We start from the raw sequence: 25,423 nt of genomic DNA, 5'->3' as shown, positions 1-25,423 counted from the left end.
AGGAGATTTTCTTCCATCGCCTTTAGAAGAATTCAAGCCTGCGAAAATCTTCAATTTTCCTTCTGCTGTCTCCCAGAAGTGTGGAAGAATATTTTTCCTTGTCTTAAGCCATCCAGTGTGTGGTAATGTGTTATAGCAGCCCTGTGATATTAATAAAAAGTTAAAATCATGAGTGCCAGAGTCTTAGGAGTAGATACTTTTATCAAGGTATCATACTGAATAAATACTACTTGAAATGTAAACTCCAAATGACTATAAATGAGAGAAGTGAAGTTATAGAATTGCCAGGATAGAAACACCATTTGTGACAGCCTAAGTGCAAGAGAAGTCTACAAAAGCCTTTCACACAGGACAAGAATATTGAATATACCAGCTAGATGACTGCCTCAAGTCAAAAGAATTCATGCTTCAGAAACACATTGTCTACATTATTATTTGCATTATATTTGCATTATTCTTGTGTAAATAGAAACAAACAAGCACTTAGTGTTTTCATTGTCTTTTCAAAGAACACAAATATCTGTTTTTAGAAAATGTCAGGCATCAATGGGAAGAGAGGCCCTTGGTCCTATGAAGGCTCAATAGATGCCCCAGTGTAGGGGAATCAAGGGAGTGGGTGGGTAGGTGGAGGAACACCCTCACAGAAGCAGGGGGAGGGAGGATGGGATAGAGTGTTTCCCGGATGGAAGGAAACCGGGAAAGGAGATAACATTTGAAATGTAAATAAAGAAAATATCTAATTAAAAAAATTAGGCAGTCTCTAGATGGTCCATCCTTTTGTTGGGATCCACCCCACAATCAGCTTCCAAACGCTGACACCACTGCATACACTAGCAAGATTTTGCTGAAAGGACCCAGATATAGCTGTCTCTTGTGAGACTAGGCAGGGGTCTAGCAAACACATAAGTGGATGCTCACAGTCAGCTATTGGAAGGATCACAGGGCCCCCAATGGAGGAGCTAGAGAAAGTATCCAAAGAGCTAAAGAGATCTGCAACCCTGTAGGTGCAACAACATTATGAACTAACCAGTACCCTGGAGCTCTTGACTCTAGCTACATATGTATCAAAAGATGGCCTAGTTGGCCATCACTGGAAAGAGAGGCCCATCGGACACACAAACTTTATATGCCCCAGTACAGGGGAACGCCAGGGCCAAAAAAATGAGAATGGGTGGGTAGAGAAGTGGGGGGGAGGGTATGGGGGACTTTTGGGATAGCATTGGAAATGTCATTGAAGAAAATATGTAATAAAAAAATTAGTTAGGCAGTGGTGGCACACACCTGTAATCCCAGCACTTGGAAGGCAGAGGCAGATGGATTTCTGAGTTCGAGGCTAGCCTGGTCTACAAAGTGAGTTCCCAGACAGCCAGGACTGCACAGAGAAACCCTGTCTCAAACAAACAAACAAACAAACAAACACAAACAAACAAACAAAAAGATTATCAGTCTCCACCTACAACAGCAGCCTCCACATTCATGGAGGATGATGATGAGCAGAGAGGGGACAAGGGAGGTCAATGGAAATGAACATGATTAGCAGACGATATACACATGTATGAAATGTCATAATGAAACCCATTATTTGTATGATTAACATGCTGTTTTAAATCTTTAAAAGAAAACAAGAGAATTGGGAAATGAACTATTAAATAAACTCTTCTTTCAAATGGAACAAAGAAAAAAAGAAAACTGACTCTGAAGTATTGAGGGATTCCAGATAGCAGTGTTCCATCACGTGGTATCTTTTGAAACAGTAAAACATTGTTATCCTTTTAAAAATGGGAGATTTGGGCAGGGTCATCCACAGCATATGTGCACCTTTATACAAACACAGATGCCTGAACCAGGAAAGATGCACGTTCCACCTGGCCCCATTGCTGCTCCCATGGGCTCTTGTGCACATGGCAAATGGGACCGATGTTCAAGGTGGCCTCAGAGCTGGTGATGGAGTTAGATCCAAACCTCAGTAAATATGAAGTGTGTAGTGAGGGCCCTGACATTGAACTCCATATTTCTGTGATTGCACAGTGGCATCTTAAGTGGCTTCAGGCTTTGCTGTCAGAAGGCATTTAAGCTGTTAATTAGAGGTGACAACTATGGTTGGTAGCCTGTGGCAGGCCAAGCAGGAAACTTCAGAAATGGCACGAAAGACAGACTCATCCTCCCTAGGTAGATATGACACCTATGTGATTCACAAGACCCTGTGTAGAATGAAAATATAACACCATTGTAAAATTCATTACAAGTTTTTATTTCATGTGTGTTTTCTCTAATTTTTTATTAAAGAATTTTTCGTACAATGTGTTTTAAATAATATCTCAACATGACAACACTAGAATATTAGACTAAGTCCAGAGCCCTTCCAAGTGTGGGTGGTAGACAGAGGAGCTGCTAAAGAGATACAGCCAGGAAGCCACTGGAAGCATCTGGCTTGCAGTTCATAGCTCTGATCTCACCCGTGGTTTCTCAAACTCACTTAGGTTCAAATAGAAGAGAGAAGCTAGCTCCATCATACTTCCAGAGCAGCAGGGGCATTTGACAAGCAGGCTACTGCATTTGTCCCATGTTGAGGTTATCACCTAGAAATGTAAATGCTTCCACAAACATATAATATTGCCATGATCTTTTTAATAAAGAGGTATGAAGGAAATCCATTCATTTGTGACAATATTCCATCCATGTGCATATTGGCATAAACAATGGCTTCTATGAAAAGAAATGGGTGGGAGATATTCAACCCTGTTGCTTCAGGGGAGGTCACATCTTATTTAAGTGCACCCTTTGTGTTTGGGAGGTTACACGATGGCAGTTGTTTCTGAACTACTGCTTGGATGGGTGCTTCCCACTGCGTGTCCAAGTGAAAAGCATTTTCAAAGATGATGACAGGGAATTGCACGAGAATAGTTTGATGGCTGAACAGAGAACCCCTGAGCTAACCTGTGTGTTTTATGACAAGATACTTCTGGAGCTTTCTAAGCTCCAGAGCAGAAGTGTGATGCAGCATACATTTTGCATGGCACATCTTGGAGACCTGTGTTCCATGAAATAAATATGCTTTATGAAGTGCTCCCTCACGTGAAATTGCAGAATAGGCAGCATGCCACAGAGGGCATTTTTGTGCTTCCTAAGTTCAGGCACACTTGTTTAAAAGCTTCTGCCTACACAAGAACTTGGGATTTGGTCTTCGCTTGTAACCTTCCTTCCTCAAGGCCCAGGCCCAGGTTAGGACTCCTGTTCTCTCAGTGTCCTGACATTGGTATTCAGCATTCACCAGAGGAGCAGATCATGGCTCTGAGGATGAAAAGCATTCTCTGCTAATCTTAGCTGTGGGGTTAATACTGTTGTGGGGAATCTTTTTGCAGTTTATGGCAATGTGCACTGTTCAAAGATCCATCTAAACTCAAAATGAGCCTCCCTGAGTCTCCGTCTTGGAACTCCAGCACCATAGGAGCTGGCAATGTGCCTGGCTGCTCCTGTGTGGCCTAAGGCGAGCCACTGCATTCACTAAGACGAGTGGCTGCTGTGCTTGTCCTAATTTTAAATACACCATGGAGCCGATGGGGACTTACGGTTTGATAGATAACTGTTTAGTTTGAGTCAACAGTAACTGAGTTTCCATTCCACTACCCTTGAAAAACCCACCAGGCTATATGAAGTGTATTCAACATGCAGGTGCCAAAACACCCACATAACTGGAGGCTCTGAGACTTGGCAGGTCTATAGGAAGGCTGTGTGAGGGGATTAGACATCGAAGTGCAGGGAGGCCAGAAAAAGGTAGATAAATACAAGTGTCATCTATGAGTGAACAAATAGATGTGGATACTATGTAAGAGTAATACAAAGGGACATTCAATCCCACGAATGTGGGTGCTAAATATGGATGATGATTTAAAAAGCATATCAAATTTAATACATGAAGTTCAAACTCACCTTACCTTGTTGATTTAACTCCTAAATCGCTTGGCAAATTACACAAATGAGTCTCATTAATTCCTTAGCACTTTCAAAGGAAAAAAGAGAGAAAACACCAACTAGGTTTAATTTAGGTAATGCCTTCTCATTGAAAGAGCCCATTATTTTTAATTGTGTCAGTCTCTTGAATAACATTAGCCACACTTTTGGTAATTCCCAAGGAAAACAAGGCTGCTACAAGCTTTTGTCGCAGCTTTTGTCAACTACTACTACTGAAACTCCTGTGGCATTAGCATCTTATTGCACATTTATTTTTTTAATACACACAGAGAGAGAGAGACAGAGACAGAGACAGAGACAGAGAGAGACAGAGACAGAGACAGAGACAGAGAGAGAGACAGAGAGAGGGGGGGTCTCTACTTGCTGCCAATCATTCCAACAAAGTAGAAAGATATCCAACGTGTCTAACGTTCTGTGCTGTCAGCTGGCTACGGAGCAACTGTGGCCTCTGTGACTGCAAGCCATTGGGATTCCCTCATCCCTTTTTCCTCTCTCCCCTCGCCCTACAATGTCAATGCATCTTGAATCAAATTCCCCGGTTCCTGAATGTAGGATGATCTACTCAAGTAGCAATTAAAGTGAAAGTACCTCGGCCTTCCTCAGCTCTTCTAGTTTGCTCTTATCAACAACCTTAAGACATACATCTCTTTTTCCTCCAGTAACCTATGAGTTTTTTTATCCAATCTTCCCAAGTCCCTCTGCTTTCCATATCAAGCTCCCTGTTATATCAGATTATTTCATTTATTTAAATGGTTTTTTTTTGAGAATTTCATCCATGAGTGGTGTATTTACATCCTTTCACCACTCCATCTTCCTCTACAACACCACCCCTCACATTACTGACCTATTCTTTATTCGTTATGGCTAGCAGAAGCTTTTCCCTGCAGAAAACCTCTTATCCTTCTAGGGCATGAAACTTATGAAGTTTTCTCCATCCTCATTGGCATGTCAGCTGGTGTTGTCATTGTTAAGGACTTGTTTAAGCAGTTATATTTTGGGGATTTTATATATGTAGTTTCCATGTCATATATAGATGACATTATCTCACAATAGAGACCATGGTACCCTGGATCTTACAGTCTTCCTGTTCTCTCCTCTGTGATGTTCCCTGAGCACTTGACATTGAGCACAGCATGCTTTTATCTACATTTTGACTGACTGTGGAGCTCTATAATGGTCAGGGTCTGTGACAGCAAGAAGCATCATTTATGAGGGATGACAACTACAGTTTTCTGATTGTGTAAAGATAAGTAATTAGAATACTGTTAGGAATTATCTTGGTCTGGGAAATTGGCGGTAGCAGGATCTCCTTTAGGATTCATGATGTCACCATCAGTGGGGAATTGTCAAGGTTTTAGTACCGCATCTTAATTCCTTCCTGTTGAGGGAGCCTTTCTACTGAATATCCAAATAGACAGCTCTTGGTTAGACCTGAGTAGAACCATTGTGATTACACCTTAAGGCTATGTGGCCATGTTAGTTATTATTGTCATTTGTAGCTTTACTCTTGGGTAGGAGTAATGACTACTTTTCTTCCTTGGCAACTAGAATAGAACTTTCTGAGGGTAAGAGATCTAGTCCTTAAAGATGAGGCTTCTAAGTAGGTTCTAGATCAATTCCTCCAAGTCCTGTGTCTGAAGTATATTTTTAAAGGCAACTACACTAGCCGTTTGTTTTGGAGATCCAAGGACAACCCTGGCCAATAACCCATGTCAGGTACTGGAGGTTTTTTTACGATCATCTATGAAGCTTATGATCATCTTTAGTTCAGATCTTTTATGTTGCCCAAGTTAGTAGCTTCATCTTGAAATACAGCCGTACTGGGTTTGTCCCTTTATCAGCAGACTAGAAGGCTTGCCTTCATAACAGAGGCTGGAGGTGGTAGTCAGCCTGCTACAATATTTCCCAAAATCCTTTAGAGAGGTAAGATCAGAAGACATAGAAATAGAAATGAAGCAATCTAGTATAGAAATATAATTTTGAATCAGTACTTAATCAGTAGCATTCCAGACCATGTTTGGTATTGTGGGACAGTTGGACTCCAGGACAGGGGTCAGTGGGTAATTTTCTTTATCTGTAAAATCAAGAATATAGGAGAAGGAATTCTTAAATTGTGAAATCCCAGATTTTAAATAAAGTTAATGATCAGGATTAGTGAAATTGCATGGTGGCTTGGCTTTTCTGTTATGCAAGGAACTAGATCAGTGGTTCTCAACCTTCCTAAGTTTCAACCTCTTAATATAATCTCTCATGTCGTGGTAACCCACAACAATGAAATTACTTTTGTTATTACTTCATAACTGTAATTTGCTACTGTTTTGAATTGTAATATAAATAACGTTTGAAACAGGTTTGTCAAAGGGGTCAAGAACCCACAGGGTAAGAACCACTGAAGTACCTAATCCTAGCAGAAACTATACATAACCAACAGTACAATGCTTTCAATACAGATTTAACAATGGATATGCAACTTCTGGTGAACTTACCCACATTTTCCCTCTTCGTTCTGTCAAGAAGATAGAGGTTAACCATTCTGCATAGCTGATAAATGTAGGTGCTATGGAGTTTAGCTAATGTGGCTTGGACAATTGGCTCAGAAGCCTGAGGGTGGCACACAGTAGTCTTACGGGGAAACATGTCACAATAAAGTTGAATCTCTTAGTGCTGACTATGCTTTTTTTATTTGCAATTGTAAATCCCAATATCTCTGTTTTTTTTTTTAATTTCCATTTTAAAATCGTAACAATGGAACTGTTACCCTATGGGCTTGCTTTATAAATATGATGTAATAACTCAAGGAACCCCTGACCATGGTAAATACATGGAAAATATTGGCTACAGCCAGGTGAATTGTCGTAACTATTTCTCTGGGCAAATGTTTCCCTTTAATACTTTTCGTCTACCCAACAACAGTTTTGAAGTAGGCAATGAATTCAGTCCAATGAAAGTGGAAATGCGTAGCTCTGCTGAAGGAAGCTGTCTGATTCTGAAAAGCCTATTGTGCTAGCAAAACTGCTGGTCATTTCCTCACTCCACCTCGGAGTCTGCACCCTTTGTTTCTCCATCTAGTGTGTAATACTCAGATCAAAGCATTCTTGCCCCGATTATCCTCTGAAGCACATCATATCTGTGGGTTAATAGTTGAAGGTCACCAGCCTCCCCCTTTCTGCACCTTGTCTTCAGCATGCTTGGTAGCAGCCAAGGACCCAGCTGGAGTGGGGGAAGCTGCAGCCAGCATGCTGTCTGTGCTCCCAGCAGATGTAAAAAGCTTGGTGCAGTGATCTGGGTGCACCTGTTGCTTTGCCACCATCTGTTAGTCAAAATGTTAAAGAACCACACCCTCAGATGGCCAGCTGAGGAGAACTTAATCTCTCCTTCCCAGGCCTCCCAATATAAACTACTGATCACAGTTTACAAAAGAAGAGAACCAAACACAAAAGGGAGTCACTGAACCTCACTGGGGGAAAGCTAATCTGCTGTGGTGACTGCAGTTTTTCTACACTAACAGGAAGGGGCTTTAAAAAGTAAACCTAGATAGTTATCACCTGATAAGAAACCCTGCTGTAAATTGCTATTTCCTTAAAGAAAGATATTAGTTTCACATGAATACCAGTATTAAAGGGAATGAAGTGGTAATGGTATTTGGAGATATGACAGGGGACCCAATATCTGTTTTCTCTGAAGGATACATAACTGGAACGTAGGGGCAGCATTAAAACTCCCAGTGAACTCAAGAACAGTTCTTTTTTCCTACAGTTTCAAATAGATGGAGGATGAATAAGATAAACTAAGTTTAGCCATTGGAGTCTCAAGGATTAGACAAGCACTCCGCTAAGGAAACAAAAATCCACTTGACCTTTATCAGACCTCAAGTCAGGCTTCACTGGGTGGTTATTCCATCCTAGCTGTCAGCATCATTGAACACAAAACTGTTTCATACTCCAAGGATCAAGGAACACAGGCGAATGTGCTGGTGAGTGTCATTTCAAAGTTAGGCACTATCTTGTTCAGATGGACACCAAATACTTACTTATAAAGGCAATTCGAGAGGTAGGGATCTTGTACATGTTCAAGACTAGTTCAAATAGTGTCAAGACTTAGAATTGAACAGCTAGAAGACATATCAATTTTATTGAACATATATAATAAGGGCTGAAGGTGTAGCTGAATTGGTAGGCTCCTTGTGTGGGAAGAAGTCCTGGGGTTGATCCACAGCATCCCACATATTGGCTGTGGATACTCATTTCTGTAATCCTAGGATTCCAGATCTATAGGCAGGAGGATTAGTAACTCAAGACCAGCCTAGCTAACTAGTGAATTCAGGGCCAGCTAGAGATTCATGAGACCCTGTCATTACATACATATTAGTTTATAATAAGTGAGTAAATGTTAGCAGACTTTCTGGTTTTTGTAAAGATTAAACAGAGCAAGAAACAGACTTTCTTCCGAAGTTGTAAAATAGGAACAATTTGTTTTATAATTTGATAGTTTAAAATATCCCTTAATTTAATAATGACTCTAGGCAATGATTGGCTTCGTAAATATAAAAACACACTGGCCACATCTTTGGCATGGCCCTAGAGCTTTCACAATGATGCTTTGCCCTGTTTTCCTTCTTATCTAACCACTATTCAACTAATCCTCTAGGAATAGTGGATAGAATTAACATCTCTCTGCCAATCCCATTAGTGTGCTGTTAAATTAATGGGTTCATTTCTGCCCTCAAGCAAGAGATGGATTATAATCTTGAGACAAGCTACCTTTAGGCAGTAAGCAATCACTTTAAAAACCTGCAAGCAAGCACCATATGGCATAGTACAGAGTATGAAAGTGTTTGAGAGGTACAGGTATCCACCCTGGATGATACATGCCCGGTTTTAAATAAAACATAGTGTCATCTGGCTCATGCTTAAACACAGAAATTGAAATGATTGGCCATACTGCCATTTTCAAAACAATAGCTAACGGTTTGCACATGTGCTGTTTACAGATCCACAGCCTGTAAACACAGCCACCAACCACAACTTTGCAAAGGTAAATGACAGCTTGAAAAATCTCAAGTTCCCAGAACTCCTGGGATTTCCTCACTCCCGCCTCCCCCACCTCCTTCATTCATTCTTTCTTCTCACCCCCTCCAGACTTCCCACCCCCACCTAATTATAGACACAACAGAGCCACCTCTGTTGGAGCATGCGTAACCATAACCGAGTCAACCCCCGCCCCCCAGACACATTTTCCTGCTGTTGAGACCAGCTGGGATATATTAGTGATGCTGAAGCACGTCGTGTAACACCGCAAAATATCAGGCAGCCCAGTGTCATGGGAAAAGAGAATCTACTTCATTATCTACCCAGGGAAAGGAAACAGAGCTGCCATGTAAATGGGTCTGGTCTTTCCTTCTGTGCTGTTAATATCCTATTGATATCATCAATACGATTCTGAGGAAAAATTGTGTATGAGCAGTCATGGGTGGTAATACTGACATACCCATATTCACTGGTCCATATTTCCCCTTGCTTTTCACACACAGTTTCTATAAATATCAAGGATTTTTAGCTCTATATGCGGGGGCAAGAGATATTGTCATTGGAGTAGAAATAGTCTCACTTCTCTGTTTGAAATTGTCAGAGTGCCAAAAGACATTACTTTGAAAATTCCAAAGGAAAGCAAAGTAGCAGCTTGTGCCACTGTTTCTTACTCTTTAACACACAGCAAATTGTATGCATGTCCTATCAGGTGTTTTGTTGTGGTTGTTGGGGTTTGTGTTATTTTGTTTTACTGATTCATTGGCCTAAAACAGATTTTTTTTTTATTTGTTATTATTTTGAGACAGAGATTCACCACTTAGTTCAGGCTGTCTTTGAACCCACAACCTTCCTGCTTTGCATCTTAAGGGCTGGAATTACAGACATGTAACATCACACATGTCCAAATTATCCTGTATTATTAATGAACACCAAGGTGATATTGATACTTTTGATCCGCAAACCACACTTTGACTAGCAAACGTGCATTGAAAGGCATTCAGGATAACTTAGAGGATACTGTTTCCTAGAGCTCCTAAGCTTCGGCATTAATCCAAAGCTGATCAGAATGAGTGGGAAAATGCTGAGGTTTGAGTGGGTTTTTGTTTCCATCTAAACTCATAGCGAGGTTGGGTCTTCACTATGAGTGTGTTGATAAGTGGCTTGGTCTTTTAAAAAAATGGGGTCTCACTTTCGTGAAGAGATGGAGGATTATGTACCCCAAAACAGGAGGATATTTCCTAGAAATTTGGTGTTCTTTGTGTTTCCTCTCTGGCAAAAGTGTTCTATCCACAAATACCCACTGCTTCTTTGTGCTTTTCTACTATAATAGGATGCACTAGGAAGCTCACCTGTGGATTCTTTATCCTTGGACCTCAAAGACCAATAATAGATCTCACTCATTATAAAGTACCCAGCCACAGGTATATACCAGCAGAAATATAAGTACAAAACAGATTCTATCCTGACCAGGATGATGGAAGGAAGGGTACCTTTCAGAATTCGCACACTGGCAAAAAGATAAATATCCCTATAGCAAGCATCAGCAAGATTCAAATAATATGCTTATGTCGGGTTTTCTTTTCTTTTGTTTTGTGTTCTTCTATGCTGGACAAACTTGGAAATTTTAGCATCCTCTTGAGGGGGCCTGATGTTGGCATCTTGGATATTTTAAGAAGAGAAGCAGATGTACAAAGGAGATCTTCATAAGCAAGAAAATACAAGGGACTGGCAATGGAATTGAGATCTGATTCTGGCATGGTAACTGTATCCAAGGTGGTAGACACAAACCCTTGAGGATGGGAGCAGCCTGCCCTTCTGAGCAGAAGCAAGCTCAGGAGGGAAGGCTGCTGCATAGGCTCTCATTGCTCTTTGAGTAACTGACATCTCCTAGATCACTTTCCATTTTGCTCACATCACTACTGATGACAGCCAGAAAAGATGTTCTTATCATACAATTGCTTGGCAGTAGGATATCATATTAAAGACAGGATGCATTTCCTGAAACTTAAAATTGACAGGAGATAGAGGACAGGTGCCCGCCCGGCTGGGGAGGCGGCCTAAGCCACAGCAGCAGCGGTCGCCATCTTGGTCCGAGACCCGCCGAACTTAGGAAATTAGTCTGAACAGGTGAGAGGGTGCGCCAGAGAACCTGACAGCTTCTGGAACAGGCGGAAGCACAGAGGCGCTGAGGCAGCACCCTTTGTGGGCCGGGGACAGCCAGCCACCGTCTGGACCGGAGGACAGGTGCCCGCCCGGCTGGGGAGGCGGCCTAAGCCACAGCAGCAGCGGTCGCCATCTTGGTCCGGGACCCGCCGAACTTAGGAAATTAGTCTGAACAGGTGAGAGGGTGCGCCAGAGAACCTGACAGCCTCTGGAACAGGCAGAAGCACAGAGGGGCTGAGGCAGCACCCTGTGTGGGCCGGGGACAGCCGGCCACCTTCCGGACCGGAGGACAGGTGCCCGCCCGGCTGGGGAGGCGACCTAAGCCACAGCAGCAGCGGTCGCCATCTTGGTCCGGGACCCGCCGAACTTAGGAAATTAGTCTGAACAGGTGAGAGGGTGCGCCAGAGAACCTGACAGCTTCTGGAACAGGCAGAAGCACAGAGGCGCTGAGGCAGCACCCTGTGTGGGCCGGGGACAGCCCCACCTTCCGGACCGGAGGACAGGTGCCCACCCGGCTGGGGAGGCGGCCTAAGCCACAGCAGCAGCGGTCGCCATCTTGGTCCCGGGACTCCAAGGAACTTAGGAATTTAGTCTGCTTAGGTGAGAGTCTGTACCACCTGGGAACTGCCAAAGCAACACACTGTCTGAGAAAGGTCCTGTTTTGGGCCTTCTTCTTCGGCCAGGAGGAGTTCCAAATACAAGATATCTGCGCACCTTCCCTGTAAGAGAGCTTGCCAGCAGAGAGTGCTCTGAGCACTGAAACTCAGAGGAGAGAATCTGTCTCCCAGGTCTGCTGATAGACAGTAACAGAATCACCAGAAGAACAATCTCTAAACAGAGTCAACTATAACTACTAACTCCAGAGATTACCAGATGGCGAAAGGTAAACGGAGGAATCTTACTAACAGGAACCAAGACCACTCACCATCACCAGAACCCAGCACACCCACTTCGCCCAGTCCAGGGAACCCCAACACACCTGAGAACCTAGACCTAGATTTAAAAGCATATCTCATGATGATGGTAGAGGACATCAAGAAGGACTTTAATAAATCACTTAAAGAAATACAGGAGAACACTGCTAAAGAGTTACAAGTCCTTAAAGAAAAACAGGAAAACACAATCAAACAGGTAGAAGTCCTTACAGAAAAAGAGGAAAAAACATACAAACAGGTGATGGAAATGAACAAAACCATACTAGACCTAAAAAGGGAAGTAGACACAATAAAGAAAACTCAAAGCGAGGCAACACTAGAGATAGAAACCCTAGGAAAGAAATCTGGAACCATAGATTTGAGCATCAGCAACAGAATACAAGAGATGGAAGAGAGAATCTCAGGTGCAGAAGATTCCATAGAGAACATCGGCACAACAATCAAAGAAAATGGAAAATGCAAAAAGATCCTAACTCAAAATATCCAGGAAATCCAGGACACAATAAGAAGACCAAACGTACGGATAATAGGAGTGGATGAGAATGAAGATTTTCAACTCAAAGGTCCAGCAAACATCTTCAACAAAATTATTGAAGAAAACTTCCCAAATCTAAAGAATGAGATGCATATGAACATACAAGAAGCCTACAGAACTCCAAATAGACTGGACCAGAAAAGAAATTCCTCCCGACACATAATAATCAGAACATCAAATGCACTAAATAAAGATAGAATACTAAAAGCAGTAAGGGAAAAAGGTCAAGTAACATATAAAGGCAAGCCTATCAGAATTACACCAGATTTTTCACCAGAGACTATGAAAGCCAGAAGAGCCTGGACAGATGTTATACAGACACTAAGAGAACACAAACTGCAGCCCAGGCTACTATACCCAGCCAAACTCTCAATTATCATAGAGGGAGAAACCAAAGTATTCCACGACAAAACCAAATTCACCCATTATCTCTCCACGAATCCAGCCCTTCAAAGGATAATAACAGAAAAAAACCAATACAAGAACGGGAACAACGCCCTAGAAAAAACAAGAAGGTAATCCCTCAACAAACCTAAAAGAAGACAGCCACAAGAACAGAATGCCACCTTTAACAACTAAAATAACAGGAAGCAACAATTACTTTTCCTTAATATCTCTTAACATCAATGGTCTCAACTCGCCAATAAAAAGACATAGACTAACAAACTGGCTACACAAACAAGACCCAACATTTTGCTGCTTACAGGAAACTCATCTCAGAGAAAAAGATAGACACTACCTCAGAATGAAAGGCTGGAAAACAATTTTCCAAGCAAATGGTATGAAGAAACAAGCAGGAGTAGCCATCCTAATATCTGATAAGATTGACTTCCAACCCAAAGTCATCAAAAAAGACAAGGAGGGACACTTCATTCTCATCAAAGGTAAAATCCTCCAAGAGGAACTCTCAATTCTGAATATCTATGCTCCAAATACAAGAGCAGCCACATTCACTAAAGAAACTTTAGTAAAGCTCAAAGCACACATTGCGCCTCACACAATAATAGTGGGAGACTTCAACACACCACTTTCACCAATGGACAGATCATGGAAACAGAAACTAAACAGGGACACACTGAAACTAACAGAAGTGATGAAACAAATGGATCTGACAGATATCTACAGAACATTTTATCCTAAAACAAAAGGATATACCTTCTTCTCAGCACCTCATGGTACCTTCTCCAAAATTGACCACATAATAGGTCACAAATCAGGCCTCAACAGATTCAAAAATATTGAAATTGTCCCATGTATCCTATCAGATCACCATGCACTAAGGCTGATCTTCAATAACAAAATAAATAACAGAAAGCCAACATTCACATGGAAACTGAACAACACTCTTCTCAATGATACCTTGGTCAAGGAAGGAATAAAGAAAGAAATTAAAGACTTTTTAGAGTTTAATGAAAATGAAGCCACAACGTACCCAAACCTTTGGGACACAATGAAAGCATTTCTAAGAGGGAAACTCATAGCTATGAGTGCCTTCAAGAAAAAACGGGAGAGAGCACATACTAGCAGCTTGACAACACATCTAAAAGCTCTAGAAGAAAAGGAAGCAAATTCACCCAAGAGGAGTAGACGGCAGGAAATAATCAAACTCAGGGGTGAAATCAACCAAGTGGAAACAAGAAGAACTATTCAAAGAATTAACCAAACGAGGAGTTGGTTCTTTGAGAAAATCAACAAGATAGATAAACCCTTAGCTAGACTCACTAAAGGGCACAGGGACAAAATCCTAATTAACAAAATCAGAAATGAAAAGGGAGACATAACAACAGATCCTGAAGAAATCCAAAACACCATCAGATCCTTCTACAAAAGGCTATACTCAACAAAACTGGAAAACCTGGACGAAATGGACAAATTTCTGGACAGATACCAGGTACCAAAGTTGAATCAGGATCAAGTTGACCTTCTAAACAGTCCCATATCCCCTAAAGAAATAGAAGCAGTTATTAATAGTCTCCCAGCCAAAAAAAGCCCAGGACCAGACGGGTTTAGTGCAGAGTTCTATCAGACCTTCAAAGAAGATCTAACTCCAGTTCTGCACAAACTTTTTCACAAGATAGAAGTAGAAGGTATTCTACCCAACTCATTTTATGAAGCCACTATTACTCTGATACCTAAACCACAGAAAGATCCAACAAAGATAGAGAACTTCAGACCAATTTCTCTTATGAACATCGATGCAAAAATTCTTAATAAAATTCTCGCTAACCGAATCCAAGAACACATTAAAGCAATCATCCATCCTGACCAAGTAGGTTTTATTCCAGGGATGCAGGGATGGTTTAATATACGAAAATCCATCAATGTAATCCATTATATAAACAAACTCAAAGACAAAAACCACATGATCATCTCGTTAGATGCAGAAAAAGCATTTGACAAGATCCAACACCCATTCATGATAAAAGTTCTGGAAAGATCAGGAATTCAAGGCCAATACCTAAACATGATAAAAGCAATCTACAGCAAACCAGTAGCCAACATCAAAGTAAATGGAGAGAAGCTGGAAGCAATCCCACTAAAATCAGGGACTAGACAAGGCTGCCCACTTTCTCCCTACCTTTTCAACATAGTACTTGAAGTATTAGCCAGAGCAATTCGACAACAAAAGGAGATCAAGGGGATACAAATTGGAAAAGAGGAAGTCAAAATATCACTTTTTGCAGATGATATGATAGTATATATAAGTGACCCTAAAAATTCCAACAGAGAACTCCTAAACCTGATAAACAGCTTCGGTGAAGTAGCTGGATATAAAATTAACTCAAACAAGTCAATGGCCTTTCTCTACACAAAGAATAAACAGGCTGAGAAAGAAATTAGGGAAACAACACCCTTCTCAATAGCCACAAATAATATAAAATATCTCGGCGTGACTCTAACGAAGGAAGTGAAAGATCTGTATGATAAAAACTTCAAATCCCTGAAGAAAGAAATTAAAGAAGATCTCAGAAGATGGAAAGATCTCCCATGCTCATGGATTGGCAGGACCAACATTGTAAAAATGGCTATCTTGCCAAAAGCAATCTACAGATTCAATGCAATCCCCATTAAAATTCCAACTCAATTCTTCAACGAATTAGAAGGAGCAATTTGCAAATTCATCTGGAATAACAAAAAACCGAGGATAGCAAAAACTCTTCTCAAGGATAAAAGAACCTCTGGTGGAATCACCATGCCTGACCTAAAGCTTTACTACAGAGCAATTGTGATAAAAACTGCATGGTACTGGTATAGAGACAGACAAGTGGACCAATGGAATAGAATTGAAGACCCAGAAATGAACCCACACACCTATGGTCACTTGATCTTCGACAAGGGAGCCAAAACCATCCAGTGGAAGAAAGACAGCATTTTCAACAATTGGTGCTGGCACAACTGGTTGTTATCATGTAGAAGAATGCGAATCGATCCATACTTATCTCCTTGTACTAAGGTCAAATCTAAGTGGATCAAGGAACTTCACATAAAACCAGAGACACTGAAACTTATAGAGGAGAAAGTGGGGAAAAGCCTTGAAGATATGGGCACAGGGGAAAAATTCCTGAACAGAACAGCAATGGCTTGTGCTGTAAGATCGAGAATTGACAAATGGGACCTAATGAAACTCCAAAGTTTCTGCAAGGCAAAAGACACTGTCTATAAGACAAAAAGACCACCAACAGACTGGGAAAGGATCTTTACCTATCCTAAATCAGATAGGGGACTAATATCCAACATATATAAAGAACTCAAGAAGGTGGACCTCAGAAAATCAAATAACCCCCTTAAAAAATGGGGCTCAGAACTGAACAAAGAATTCTCACCTGAGGAATACCGAATGGCAGAGAAGCACCTGAAAAAATGTTCAACATCCTTAATCATCAGGGAAATGCAAATCAAAACAACCCTGAGATTCCACCTCACACCAGTGAGAATGGCTAAGATCAAAAATTCAGGTGACAGCAGATGCTGGCGAGGATGTGGAGAAAGAGGAACACTCCTCCATTGTTGGTGGGATTGCAGGCTTGTACAACCACTCTGGAAATCAGTCTGGCGGTTCCTCAGAAAATTGGACATAGTACTACCGGAGGATCCAGCAATACCTCTCCTGGGCATATATCCAGAAGAAGCCCCAACTGGTAAGAAGGACACATGCTCCACTATGTTCATAGCAGCCTTATTTATAATAGCCAGAAACTGGAAAGAACCCAGATGCCCCTCAACAGAGGAATGGATACAGAAAATGTGGTACATCTACACAATGGAGTACTACTCAGCTATTAAAAAGAATGAATTTATGAAATTCCTAGCCAAATGGATGGACCTGGAGAGCATCATCCTGAGTGAGGTAACACAATCACAAAGGAACTCACACAATATGTACTCACTGATAAGTGGATACTAGCCCAAAACCTAGGATACCCACGATATAAGATACAATTTCCTAAACACATGAAACTCAAGAAAAATGAAGACTGAAGGGTGGACACTATGCCCCTCCTTAGAAGTGGGAACAAAACACCCATGGAAGGAGTTACAGAAACAAAGTATGGAGCTGAGATGAAAGGATGGACCATGTAGAGACTGCCATATCCAGGGATCCACCCCATAATCAGCTTCCAAATGCTGACACCATTGCATACACTAGCAAGATTTTACTGAAAGGACCCAGATGTAGCTGTCTCTTGTGAGACTATGCCGGGGCCTAGCAAACACAGAAGTGGATGCTCACAGTCAGCTAATGGATGGATCACAGGGCTCCCAATGGAGGAGCTAGAGAAAGTACCCAAGGAGCTAAAGGGATCTTCAACCCTATAGGTGGAACAACATTATGAACTAACCAGTACCCCTGAGCTCTTGACTCTAGCTGCATATGTATCAAAAGATGGCCTAGTCGGCCATCACTGGAAAGAGAGGCCCATTGGACACGCAGACTTTGTGTGCCCCGGTACAGGGGAACGCCAGGGCCAAAGGGGGGGAGTGGGTGGGTAGGGGAGTGGGGGTGGGTGGGTAAGGGGGACTTTTGGTATAGCATTGGAAATGTAAATGAGCTAAATACCTAATAAAAAAAAAAAAAAAAGAATGAATTTATGAAATTCCTAGCCAAATGGATGGACCTGGAGGGCTTCATCCTGAGTGAGGTAACACATTCACAAAGGAACTCACACAATATGTACTCACTGATAAGTGGATATTAGCCCAGAAACTTAGGATACCCAAGATATAAGATACAATGTGCTAAACCCATGAAATTCAAGAGGAACGAAGACCAAAGTGTGGACACTTTGCCCCTTCTTACAAATGGGAACAAAACACCCATCGAAGGAGTTACAGAGACAAAATTTGGAGCTATGACGAAAGGATGGACCTTCTAGTAATTGCCATATGCAGGGATCCATCCCATAATCAGCTTCCAATCGCTGACACCATTGCATACACTAGCAAGATTTTGCTGAAAGGACCCAGATATAGCTGTCTCTTGTGAGACTATGCTGGGGCCTACCAAACACAGAAGTGGATGATCACAGTCAGCTATTGGATGGATCACACGGTCCCCAATGGAGGAGCTAGAGAAATTACTCAAGGAGCTAAAGGGAACTGCAACCCTATAGGTGGAACAACAATATGAACTAACCAGTACCCCGGAGCTCTTGTCTCTAGCTGCATATGTATCAAAAGAGGGCCTAGTCGGCCATCACTGTAAAGAGAGGCCCATGGGATTTGCAAACTTTATATGTCCCAGTACAGGGGAACCCCAGGGCCAAAAAGAGGGAGTGGGTGGGTAGGGGATTGGGGGGGTGGGTATGGGGGACTGTTGGGATAGCATTGAAAATGTAAACGAGGAAAATACCTAATTTAAAAAAAAGAAATAACAATCTTAAAAAAATGACAAAAAAATTAAAAAATAAAAAAAAAAAAAAAAAAAATTGACAGGAGATGCCCTTCACCATGGTGCTAAGAAGCACGAAGATTTGTGGCTTCCCATGGTGAAATTAAACATTATTACCTCTAAATTAAACCAAACTAAACTAAGCTAAGTTTAAGCTAAACTAAACTACACTACAGTAAAATACACTGAATTTTACTAAACTAAACATTTTCTCTTCTCCAAAGTTGAAAAACTACACTAATTCACTTATTATTTCTGAAATTATATTCTGGAGTGTGGCCCAAGGGTTATAAGAACAAGTTATCACAAACACAGTGCCCAGGGTTCTGAATAGTGTTCAGCATCCTTGCCTTGCATCTGCATCACCTTCTCTCCCACTGTTTCATAGGCCTTATTGGGTATCTTTTCTCAGCCTACAGCAGTGACATAAACTTAGGATCCATCCTGATATTACAAGGCTCTATTTTACCTTCTGGCCTCTGAAAAGCCCACATTTCAAACATTTATATTTATAGGTACCAGGAATTTAGGGCTCAACATGTTTTCCTTCTAAAGGTTTATTAATTCATTTGTTTTTGGAGTTCATATATGTAAATAATGTGTTCCAGTCACTCTCATTTCCCATCCTCTTTTATATCTCCTTGCCATTAGCCCCATCTCTTCCTTACAAATCATCCTTCTGCAATCTCATCAACTTGTTTTGTTTTGCTTGTCTACTTGTGATCCCCTGCTTTTAAATTCTATGACCATGAACTTGGAACTATTGGTGGGAGACTGGTGGGCTCGCTAGCAGGTATGCAAGGGAAGGAAGTGACTCACCCACTCCCCCCACTCAGAATCTTTCAATAGCCAATAGTTCAGCACAGAGGCATAAGGTTGCATGAGTCCCTCCCACATCCACCACTGAGATTCTGGTTAGTCCACCACAGGTCGCAGAATAGATGACCTTGTCCTTTGTTGTAAACTACCATTTTGAAATATAGCTTTAAACATTTTCCTTGCTAATAAAAGCAAATATGAGTACACTTTAAGACAGAAGAATTGTAATTATAGTAGAAGAAAAAAACTTAGGTAACAAGTAAAAGTAGTACATATTTATAGTATGCTACACAGTGCATTGCACTACATGTCACCTGTATGCATATGTTATAGACACTTAAAATCTATTATCCTGACAATTTTCATGCAGGCAGTACAAATGCTATAGCTGCCCTGAATTGGCCCCTGCCTGAGAGAAATTCTTTTCTGAAGAACACCTCTCCATCCCTTCTTGCCTCTAAGCAATGCCGCTGCAATCCATGCTTCTGATTTCAGCCAAAACAAAATTTTGTCTTAAACAAAGTTACCAGGTGCATAATAGATATTCTAACGCTTTGTTTTCTTTTAGAGCTAATGTGATTCAAAGTGCTTACTCGTAGAAGACGTGACGTGTCGTGTCTCTATCTGCCAGTGTTTGCTCGTTTGTGGTTAATAACCACTACAGGAAACTCCTAGATGGTGACCTCATGTAGACATCATACTGCAAGTCTCTTCAAAACATTTGTCCTACTATTTTGACTTTTCTCTCTGTTGCTAAAAGTGTACTCTCCTGAACACGGGTTGAAAGGTTTCTCCTAGCTACTTAAACTGAGTCGTTCTGAAAGTAACATAAAACATGTCTACCCATGATCAGGCTCCAGATGAGTGACTGCCTATTGATGCCATGACAAAGGGTTGTCAACAAAGAGGACTGATATCTTATACAGTGCTATTAGCATAAAACATTCAAACAGTTACAAATAGAATCAAACTGGCATGCTGGGTCCAATTTCCAAGTGGTTAAGTCTTGGTGTTCAGGATGGAGATGGAGTAGTAGTCTTCATATGTGTAAGGCCCTGACTCTACCTCCAGATCAGAAAAAAATCATTCTGAAAAAAAATGAATAAGCTCCACATGTTATTCCAGAGTGAGTGCAAGTCACTTGGAAGTCCTGACATTTGCTAACTCCACATGCTCAACTGTGAGAAGTTAACTTAGCAGTTACCAACACTCTGACCCTATGGCATACAGGAGACAAGATAAGAAAGTCTGATAGGAAATCACTTCCATTTTGTTTCTTCCCAGAGTCCTTTCCTGAACTGCTCTCTCCCAACACAACCACATCCATGCAGAAGTAATCAAGAAAGAGTCCTCCCTGTGGTTAAGATTCAGAAACTCATCTTGAACTCAAAGCTAGCAAATGTCAGCAGTTTCACGTTAGTTTGTCCTAATGTTCTCAGAAATCTAAACTATGGTGTGTTGCCACATTTAAAATTCTTCTCTGCTTGCTGCAGTCCCTAATAATATCCTGGCCATGTACCTTCATCTATATTCATGAGGGTGCAGATGCAGCCAAATTAGAGGCAGCAAATACAATCTGGCTTCCTTTAAACATTTTTTTTTTGACAAAAAAAAAAAGTTTTATTAAAAAAAAAGCCCAAAAAGAAAGAAAGAAAGCAAAGCAGACAGATTTAAATTCAGCAGCACCCGTTGGAGGAGCCTGTTACAAATGCACAGCTGGCTTGATGATGACTGACAAATCAAAAGTCAGGGAGAAACTTCCCGATCATCTGAGCCCTTGCCACCCGATTAGCAGAAGAAAACCAGGGCAGATGGAGGGAGACGTAGCAGTTCGGAGGGAACAGATGGCCACTACGAACTTGATATATGAAATTAATAACACTTTCTCAAATACAATTAGTAACAGGAATACATTACCTGAATTTTCATAACTGTGAGCAAGCTGACATTAAATGAGGTTTTTCAGATTAACAGTTGATGTGGCATTGATATTTGGAGGGAAATAAAAATATATAGCAACCTGAGAAAACTCTTGCTTTTTATTTTTGTGCCATTGATCATGGTGTTAAAATATATGAAAGGAGAATCACCAAAGAAATTCTATATTTAAATTTTGCTAATTGGGATTTTTTTCCTAATGTAGCCATTTGGGCCACAGAAGGCATGAGATCCTTGGGAGCCTCACAGATGTATCCAACATCCACTGCCCTCAATGAATTGTTCTTTAGGAAAAAAATTAAGAAACATACATCCCCTCACAGAGGAACTGACGAAAGAGGCAAACAGAATCTAGAGGCCAGCTCTGAGGTTTCTTTTGTTTCATTTTTTTTTTCAAAAAATAAGTAATTCTTGAAGAAAATCTTCCAGCTTTTCATCATATGATGCCCAGTCTCTCGAATGGGCAAAAAGCTTAAGCTCTACATTTTGTCAACCCCAAATAGTTTTAATTCAAAATCCATTAGGATGACAATTTGAATTGTGTTAACTGGCCCTCTGGGAAGCTAGACCCTCCCTCCATAAGCTTAGGGAGGTCAGCCCCAAGTGCGCACACATCTGAGACTCCTGATGAGACATGACAAGGACAGAGGCTCCCTGAATGAAGTTCAGCTTTGGCCCCTGTGGGAGGTGGAGGCAGTGTCATATATTATAAGATGGAGCTGCATGTGCTTGGTCTATCTTGTTTCAGGAAGACCTCATGAGTGTTTGGATAAGATTTGCCATAGGTGAAGGCCTGTGGGTACATAGGCAGAGGCACCTACACTGGACATGATACAGATCTGTAATACGCATCCACGCTAGCCATATGCACTTCTCCAGGATGGCAAGAGGAGGTTCTCCTGGGTCCCAGGAGGCAAATCATTAGGTCTGCTACAACACAGGGAGGGCTATGACAGCTGGTAGCTGCAGAAAAAGCCAGCCTGAAAAAGTGAGTACATTTCCTGTCTCCTGAAAAAGAATAACCCTGATTAATCAGATAAATGAAGTTTAAAAAAAGGCTTTTCTCTGTAGTGAAACTAGCACCCTTCTGTCTGTATCTTCAGAGAAAGACGGGCTCCCTTCTCCCAATCCATCTAGAAATACATACAATAGATAATAGCACAAGGGGGTACAGCAGAGAAGCAAAGATGGGAGGATGCAGAATACTGGATCAAGCTTTACATGGTAATTATAAGTGATATCCAAATTGGCTTCAGTTGAAAAGCCCATTATCAGAGATATTTTAGATAAGTCACTTCTTAGGTTAAGTCACTTCAAGGTTGTAGATGTTTAATTCTCCAACCTTGGAGTTGTCCCTGGTGAGATGAGAACGTGAATTAGAGACTAGCAGATTTCTTGATACTTTATTACATTAAAAATGTGAAGGTTGTGTCTACATATGTTTTGTAAACTCTTCCAGGTTACAGTGACATGTTTATTATTAATCAAGAAAAATAAAAGTTTCTATAAGGCTTAATATTAGATCTTCCCAAAGGTTTTGATATACTCTTAGATGAAGGAATATTTCTTTTTGCAGTGAACATATTTTGCATGGTTTCTGAACCAAAATTAAGACCATCACACATGTTTAAGTGAGATTATGGGCAAATTCAATTTCCAGAGTTGCCTAAGTTTCTTAGTTTAAACTCCCCCAGAGGCCCACTTGACATCCTAATTTGAATGTAGTTTGTTTATCTCATAGGGGTAAGAAAGTTAGACGTGATGACTCACACTTATAGTATCAGTACTTGGGAGTCTGGGGCAGGAAGGCTAGTCTAGGCAATATAACAAGATACTGTACAAAAAGTGACTGAATAAGACAACAAGGTATCCAATAAATGTCACCTACTCAAACCATTGGCCACCAAGAATGGATATTGCCTGATCTCATGAGAATACTCTTGGAGCCTGGGGTAAATCACTCATTTTAGAATCAATGCACACAACACTGGATAGGGGAGTGTGCTGGGTGTTCGGGCAACAGCTCCAGCCAGTCATTAGTTAAGGGCTTCCCCTGGGGATTATTAACTCTATGGAACTTCTGGCCTGTGCAGGTGGCCAAACAGAAGCCTCAAGAAGCAACAGAAAATCTTCTGGCAAAAAGTGGCATGTTCTGGGAGTTGAGTTTCTTCTTTTCTAAGTGCTAAGACCAAGAACCCCTGGTGGCATCTCCTGCATCTTATAATGTTAAAACTGTTTTGTTTTGCTTTTCAATAATTCCCTGCCCAATAGCTGTGTGTTCTTGTATTGGATAATGAGCAACTGTATCTGTGTTATCCTCTCACCCCAGGGAACAGTTAGAATCAACAGGATATCCAGATGTCCAGCAGCTGTTCCTGCCCCAAAGTAGAAGCACCTGTACAAAAGAAAGAGCAGTTATTCTACCCCAGTCCTTCTAACACATCTCAGTATTCGCTGGTGTACTTCCGGTGTCCCAGAAGTAATCGCTTCTTTTCTCTGAATCTCTCTCTCCCTCCTTAGCTGGCTTTGCTCACTCTGGAAATTAGGTAGGAAGCAACATGGAGACAGAGAAGTTGCTCTAAGGATCCATTTAACACTGAGTGAGGGGAAGCAACTATTCTAACCTTCCCTGCTTCTTGCTATTACCCGCCTGAGGCTGAAAACCTTAGTTCAGGGTGATATACAATTAGACTCTCCTTTCATCATACTTAAAATGCAAAGGAAGTCCTCTTCTGCTTTGTTGAAACGTATAAATTCAAGATAGCTAGTAAGCAGGTCATCTAAGTGGAGGGTCTTTAAGCAAGTCATTTGACGGTGCCTTCTGCTATCCCTTGACGCTGACAGCCAGCCTGTCTTTTGGAAAAGGCCACAGCAAACTTGACACAACTGACCTGCATGCTGTAAGCATCACCTGTTCTATAACCTCATTAGCTGGAAGTGCTATGGGGCTCAGGTGTCACTCAGAGATTTGTCTCAAGGACCTCCTAAGTAGGAATAGCCACATTACCTCTTAGCATTTACTTTACTCTCTAGCTTTGATCCTTAAGCGTTGGACATTATTTTATTATTTTTTTTAAAAAAGCATTTATTGAGCCTATCTCAGGACTAAGAGCTGGACCAGGTAACATCTCAGATAAAGGTTCTCCCTTCTGTAAAGTTTACATTGCTGCAGAGTAGCTTGGATAATGTTCCCTGAACCTTGAATGTCTGAGTTTCATTTTACATGTACTGTTTGGTCTGAATACTCCATGGTCACTTTTTCTCTGGCGTTTGACCACTATGGATTACAGTTTATTAGGAAAATGGCAGTAGAAGATTCTCTGCTAAGGTCTATGACCTCTCCAGCCAGGAGGAACTGGCTAGCTCTACCGTGCATGAATACAGTTCTAGTGAATGGATTTCACATCTGGTCAGACAGCTGTTGGTTAGCCCTGGGACAGAAATGCCACTACTGCATCTAAGGAGCTATCTTACCAGGCTAGTTGTGGTTCACAGATATTACAGCTGGATGGGACTACTGATTGCTTTCCTCTGTTTGCAGCTTCCATAGTATCTTCTGACAGTAACAGAGCTAATTCTCAGGGAGGTTTCCAAGTCACTTTCAAGTCCAGCTCAATCCTTCCAAGTTTTGTGCCTGAAGTATGTAGTATCTTCTCCAATACAGTATTACTTCCAAGTGCTGCAAGGCAAGCAAAGCAAAGGGCAATAGCCTATATTATTTTGTGGGTCTCTTGGATTCCGTTGGCCTACAACTTGAAGGGAAGTTTTGTTGGCATAGGTGATTTAGTCAGATAGTACATAGCTTTGCTTGAGGGGCCATTATCACCTTTGTAGCATAACAACATTATATATATATATATATATATATATATATATATATATATATATATATATATATATATATATATATATATATCCCTCATCAGAGAAACTTATTCTTGCAACAGATAGAGGCTACTATTGAGATCCACAGCTAGCCACATTACAGAGAATAAGGGAAAGGAAGATTGTAAATGCTAGAAGATCATTATTAGGTGGCAAACCCTGGACAAATGGCCAAAGTGCTTATTTAGCATATTGAAGCTAACGGCACTGGCTGCCAGGTTCTCCCAGTTTCCCTCAGTTCTAACCTTGGTCTGGATTG

At 41.2% G+C, this 25,423-nt stretch overlaps 1 long non-coding RNA gene across 1 annotated transcript; it reads right to left on the bottom strand.

Moving 5' to 3' along the window:
• Positions 1-104: 104 nt before the first annotated feature.
• Positions 105-24,953, bottom strand: Gm46880. Its single transcript, XR_001784524.1, has 4 exons — positions 24,754-24,953; positions 23,604-23,674; positions 5,964-6,046; positions 105-141 (listed from the first exon to the last, which is right to left on the bottom strand). It is a non-coding gene; the product is annotated as a predicted gene, 46880 (long non-coding RNA).
• Between the last annotated feature and the right edge of the window lie 470 nt (positions 24,954-25,423).

This window comes from Mus musculus, chromosome 4, assembly GCF_000001635.26.
Source record: "Mus musculus strain C57BL/6J chromosome 4, GRCm38.p6 C57BL/6J".
NCBI classification, from domain to species: Eukaryota; Metazoa; Chordata; class Mammalia; order Rodentia; family Muridae; genus Mus; species Mus musculus.
Note: the sequence above shows the minus strand (reverse complement) of the source record. Positions and strands in the feature narration are given on the sequence as shown.